The sequence below is a fragment of the Empidonax traillii genome, unplaced genomic scaffold (genome assembly GCF_003031625.1).
Source record: "Empidonax traillii isolate 1590-97213 ecotype Southwest subspecies unplaced genomic scaffold, ASM303162v1 scaffold1336:size128603, whole genome shotgun sequence".
Taxonomy (NCBI): domain Eukaryota; kingdom Metazoa; phylum Chordata; class Aves; order Passeriformes; family Tyrannidae; genus Empidonax; species Empidonax traillii.
Genome location: NW_020956529.1, coordinates 12222 through 17880, shown reverse-complemented (window position 1 = coordinate 17880; position 5659 = coordinate 12222). Strand labels below are relative to the sequence as shown.

The 5659-nt window shown below is 39.4% G+C and overlaps 1 long non-coding RNA gene across 1 annotated transcript; it reads right to left on the bottom strand.

The window, feature by feature from the left end:
• Positions 1–519: 519 nt before the first annotated feature.
• LOC114069689 lies at positions 520–2606 on the bottom strand. Its single transcript, XR_003573813.1, has 3 exons — positions 2528–2606; positions 2259–2341; positions 520–668 (listed from the first exon to the last, which is right to left on the bottom strand). It is a non-coding gene; the product is annotated as an uncharacterized LOC114069689 (long non-coding RNA).
• Between the last annotated feature and the right edge of the window lie 3053 nt (positions 2607–5659).

The following is a 5659-nucleotide window of genomic DNA, read 5'->3' as shown; positions in this document are numbered from 1 at the left end:
CTCAACAGCACCTGATTTATTTTGGATTCTAAGACACTATAACTACCATTGACAAAAATACATTCTCATTGCAGCTGCACACATAGGAAAGTATTTCAACACTCAGAGTTGGATTGATTTCACATTATATGTTAAAAAATACAAACTTCTCTCCTAAGGAAAGTGAAATCCTGCAGTATAATGGCTGGATTCCAGTACCAGGGTACTTGAATAAATTGAATTTATTTATAATTTATCTAATTATGATATCTGTCATTCTGTTTTGACACCTTTGTCCTTCTCTTCCTCTCTCAAACTGGTGATGACGGTATTGCATATTTTGCCAAACAATATGTAGTTTCTTGTCCAAGAATTTCTTCATAGGCTTTGCATTTCCTCTCAAAAAGGGTGTTCAAAGGAGTCCATAAAATGCTTTGGGATCTTTGAGGGATGAGAGGAACTATATAAATCTTAGTTATTCCTATTAAAAGAACATTGACTGAGTTGTCTAGAGGCAACCCCAGTGTGTGATTTGGATCTTTATTGATAAATCATAGAAACCTGCATTACTGATCTGCTTTACTGTATGTGAAACAACTGCTGGATGATGCCTTGTATTTCACCAGTTGCTTTCCTGCAATTTCTCAAAGAAAGTAACACGATATATGGTCCACCTGCTGTGAGAACATCTGAAATACCACAGACAGTAAAAAGCCTTTGAGTAAAAGTTCTTCCACAGAATCTTTTGTCAATATGCTTTATAGCATCTGCATATACCTTACATACACACTCCCTTACATATACATTCCCTATAACATATACCTTACTCAGTTTTCAGACAGTATCTCTAGTTTTCCATGGAAAAGAACTATGCTTGTGTCACTATTCATTTTTATTAAGTGCATGAGAATGCAATGAGAATTTTATTTTTAAGTGTTCTTTTTCCTTTTGTTTAGGCTTCTAGTTACCTTTTTTAAATTTTTGTTTAGGTCTCCAAGAGGATCAAACAGCCCGTTGTTAGCTCATAGCTATCAAGAACAAATTCATCTCCTGCAGGAGTCCTAACAAAGGACTAATTTTGTATCCTTCACCTATGTAAATAAATTGTCAGATGTTAGTGGAACTAATTACAAGAGCATTGTTTTCTGCTTTCATCAGGACTTCAAGGCCTGATTGAAGGATGGTCAATATATATCACTGTCTTCAAATAAAATTTTTATTCCAGATGTTGATTTAAAAAAGTAGTGTTCTCTTTGAAGAGTGTGAAAGAACTTTATAAGAATTAATTCCCGTTGTGACCTGGAAGAGGGCTACAGCCATCCTACAGACAGGACAGCTGAGCTGCAGCAAGGCTTGGTGGTTCATCTGATACATCTTCATCAACCGCATTTTCCATAACCCACATAATTCTCATCATTAAATTCTGCTCGATTCCCTACAAGCACTCCATGCCTTTGATTTATGCTCAGTTCCTTTAGACCCACAAAGCAGACACTAATTGTACTGTATGTACACAGTGGAATGGGACCTTAAGGGATAGGTTTTTAGTAACTCTGATGACACCTTTCTAGTTAGTGCAGTGTAGCAGGATCCTATTTAAGATTGCTTTGTTTAATTATTTAAGAGCCATTATGGTAACTGGATATACTCTAAGTGTAATTTATTAACTCATACACTTGAATTATCCAAGCCTCTACATCCACTTCACAGAATTACAGAGGAACTAGAATAAGATAATGGTATTGAAATGCTACGGAATATTCCCTCCGCTGAGAAGTAGAGAAGCTCTCTTATCTCTCATACCAAAGGGGTTCATAAGCTTTTTCAAACTATACACTACAAGAATAACTTTATAATAGCAGCAGATGTTTATATAGACAGTATAAGGAAAATGTGTGCATTTTTAATACAAGTATATGTGCATGTATAAGTAAATATCTACACACATATAAGCATACATAGATAAGTCTTTAGTGTAGTACTTGAATTAACTTCCCTTTTTTTGTGTAAAAAATGATGCTACATCTGTTGTTCCTCTCTCTCTGCTCTCCTGAAGATGCTTCTCTGAGCTCTAATCTTTGTCTTTTTCTACTCCTGTGTTTTCTCATTGTCTCTAAGCTGGGTTGCTGTGTTAAATGTTTCCTTTCTCACTGCAAGTTCTGCCCATTCCCCTGGATCCCTCTCCATCATTATCCTCTATGCACATTGCCTGTCTGCCTCATGCCTGTCTGCACGGGACATCTTTTTCCTCCAGAAAATGACAGCTCTGGGATCATCACCTTGAGAGCGCTCCGATATACTGTCTGCTCTTGCCATCAGCAGCTGGATTCTCTTCTTGCCACGTGGGCACTTCTGCCCAGAGCTGTCATTTGCAAAAAGAATACAGGCACATGGAGCAACAGATAAAGAAAATAACATCTAGACTAAATCATGTGAGCAAACAGCCCCCTGAAAGCCATAGCAAGCACTCACAGACCATCTCAGTGTCATAAATTAATTTGGAACTGTTTAGAAAGAAAAATTTTCAGCACTCAAGATTCTCACTTACAGCAATCTCTTCAACAGAATATTGCTCTAGTTACAGCATGTATCTTTCTTAACCCAAGATGCTGCCCACAGTTCTGCTGTGCTCCAGACAACGTCATAAACATCAGGAACATGCAGCAGAGCCATTATCAGCCCTGGATTCTGGGCTGCAGCATCCCTGCTGTTCAAATACACTGGCACAGGACAGAAAACTGATAACAGTAATTCTACAGAGCTTTTGAGCCAGGAGAAGAGGGTTGCAAACAATTACTGCCTTGGAGGCTCAGATGTTCTAAAGCAAAAAGGGGGAAAACTCATAATTTACCTGTACTGACCACTTCTACAATAAAAAAGTAATTTGCTCTAAATTAAGAGCTTGCCAAAACTGAAAAGTTAGAGAGGCATGCCTGAGAAAGATTATTAGCAGATACAGAATGCTTTCCTGTGTAATCACAAATGCACAACATCCCTCTTACACTTAACCTTTATGTGCTACCAGAGAACAGTATCAAGATTGTCCTTCCAGCACACGTCTGTAACCAAAAGCTTTTAATATCCTCCTTCCATCTTGCTCAAAGCCAAGATATCAGGAACATAGAAAGATTTAACCACTTATTAAACAGCGCTATCATGTCAGGCAATATGTCCTTTTCTGCAGGGCTCTGGTGAATTGAATGTGCTAGAGAGACAAAGTGTCTAACAAAGAAAAAGCTGCTGCATGACAAGGATGGCCACTCCTCTCCCAAGGAACTCGACTAGCAAGGAAATCTCATTGTGGAGTACAAACGCAAGCAAACCCATGACAGCAGATGAGGCAGTGGGAAAGCACAGAAATAAAGATGTACAAAGAAACTGGGGGACATGAAAGTTGTTTTTTGTGTGTTTGTTTATTTGTTTTGGTAAATATTGCTTCAGTAGTACATAAAACTTCATAGAATGGTAGAATTATAGAATGGTTTGGGTTGGAAGGGACGTTAAATATCATCCAGTTCCAACCTCTCTGTCATAGGCAGGGATGCCACCCACTAAATCAGGTTGCTTAGAGCCGCATCCAAGCTGGCTTGTTGGATTCAGCTTGGGGTCTAATTGCTTGTATTACCTGGCTTAAGAGGAATCTGACTCTCCCTTCCTCTTTTTCTGCAATGTGGACTTGGAAAAACCAGGTTTCATTGTCATGTTTCACACAAGCATTGCCCAAACATGGCACACACCGAGTACAGAACACTGAAAATCAGCCCCTGAGGCAGAAACTCATATCAGAGCATCAAAGAATATTTGGTTCTTGAGTTGGAAGGGACCCACAAGAATCATTAATTCCAACTTCTGGTCCTGTACAGGACCACCCCAAGAATCACACCATGTGTCTGAGAGCATTGTCCAAATGCTTCTTGAACTCTGCCAGGCTTGGTGCTGTGACCACTTCCCTGGGGAGCCTGTTCCATTGCTCAACCACCCTCTGGGGAAAAAACCTTTTCCTAATATCTAGCCTAAATCTTCCCTGACACAACTTCAGGCCATTCCTGGGTCCTATCACTGGTCACCTGCCCCTCCACTGCTCCTCACGAGAAGTTGTAGACTGAGCTCTCCCCTCAGTCCTCTCCAGGCTGAACAGATCAAGTGACTTTGGCCACTGCTTGTGTGGCTTCTCCTCAAGACCCTGCACGGTCTTTGTACACCTCCTTTGGATACTCTCTGATAGCTTTTTGTCCTTAATACATTTAAGAAGATGAAATAAATATAATTGTATAGCAATAGATATTTGACAGCATGGCAAAGCTGCCACTGGGACTATTGTAGTGAAAGAAAATGCAACCAATAGCTCTCTCATGGCATTATTAACACACCTTTATGGCACAGTATAGATGCAGGCACACCTATTGACACAGAGAGGTCAGAATGAGACTGTATCCAGCTGAACTACCCCACAGCTACAGCAAACTGACACCTGCACGCTCTGTGAAAGCAGAACACTGCAAATGGTTCAGGATTCCTACATTCCTATGTCAGTGACTCACATCTGCCTCTGAAACTGCTGCTGATACAGATTCACATTTGTTTCCTGTATTTAAAGCTATGTCTAAATCCATAATTTGTCTAAATCCAAATAATAATACCAGCTGATGTCATGAGTCAAACAGACAAAAGCCACCAGCAATTTGGGGCTCTTCAGTTTCTGAAACTCAATCTGAGGCAAGCTGACTAACCTACATCTCTGCTCACCTCTGCAATTCTCTGCTAAATAGAGGGCTAAACAGGGGCTTGGTTATATTCCCTTTTTTTTTTTTTTTTTTTTCATGTCAGAATTCCACTCAGAAAAAGAAGATGCAGCCAAGGATGTATGGATGCATGACAGCCATGTCACATGCATGACAGCATGACAGCAAGATTTCCATGCTTAAAATGGTTACCTAAAGTCAGTAACTGTTTGAAAAGAAAATGTTGCCTGTCACTTTTACAAGGCCTGGAGTATCCAAGGAACTACTTTCCCATGGTCATATAAAATCCTAAGTACAGTCCTAAGGTGAGGAAAAAAACCCCAAACCCCCATAAAGCAACCCCAAACCTGAATACACTGCGATTTCAGCAGAAAACTAAATTTTTTATTAACATAAAAATTGTATTATTATAAAAATTAAGAAATAACTCTCATTTTATTTCACCTTCAAAAAAAAAAGGGGATTGTTGCACAGTCGGTAAAACAGGCATTTAATTAGGCTTTGTAATTCACATATAATTGAATAAAATACAAGGGGAAAAAAGGAGTATCTATCTCAACTCATTATACACCACTGTTTGAATGAATACAGCTTGCCTCCATAGCCTTTCTTTTCACAGTGACTTTCCGTGAGTCATCTCTCCCAGGGCTGAGACATTCAGAAGGCTTTGTGCAGACAGGTCAAGTGGACCTGTGTGTTCTTGGAAAGTCATAAACAACCCAAAACCACTAATACATACAATTATGTTGAAGGATACAGGCTCATTATACCATTTCTGCAAAATGGTGAGAAGTTGCCAGCAATCAGATTGCCCAGGACGCTGCAAAAGGACCCAAATTTGACTTAAGAATCTTCCTAAAAAATCTTTCCATGGCAGAATAGAAATAAAACAGTGTGTTGGGGTTTTCAGTCAGAGTCTCAATTACTGCAATTGTAGT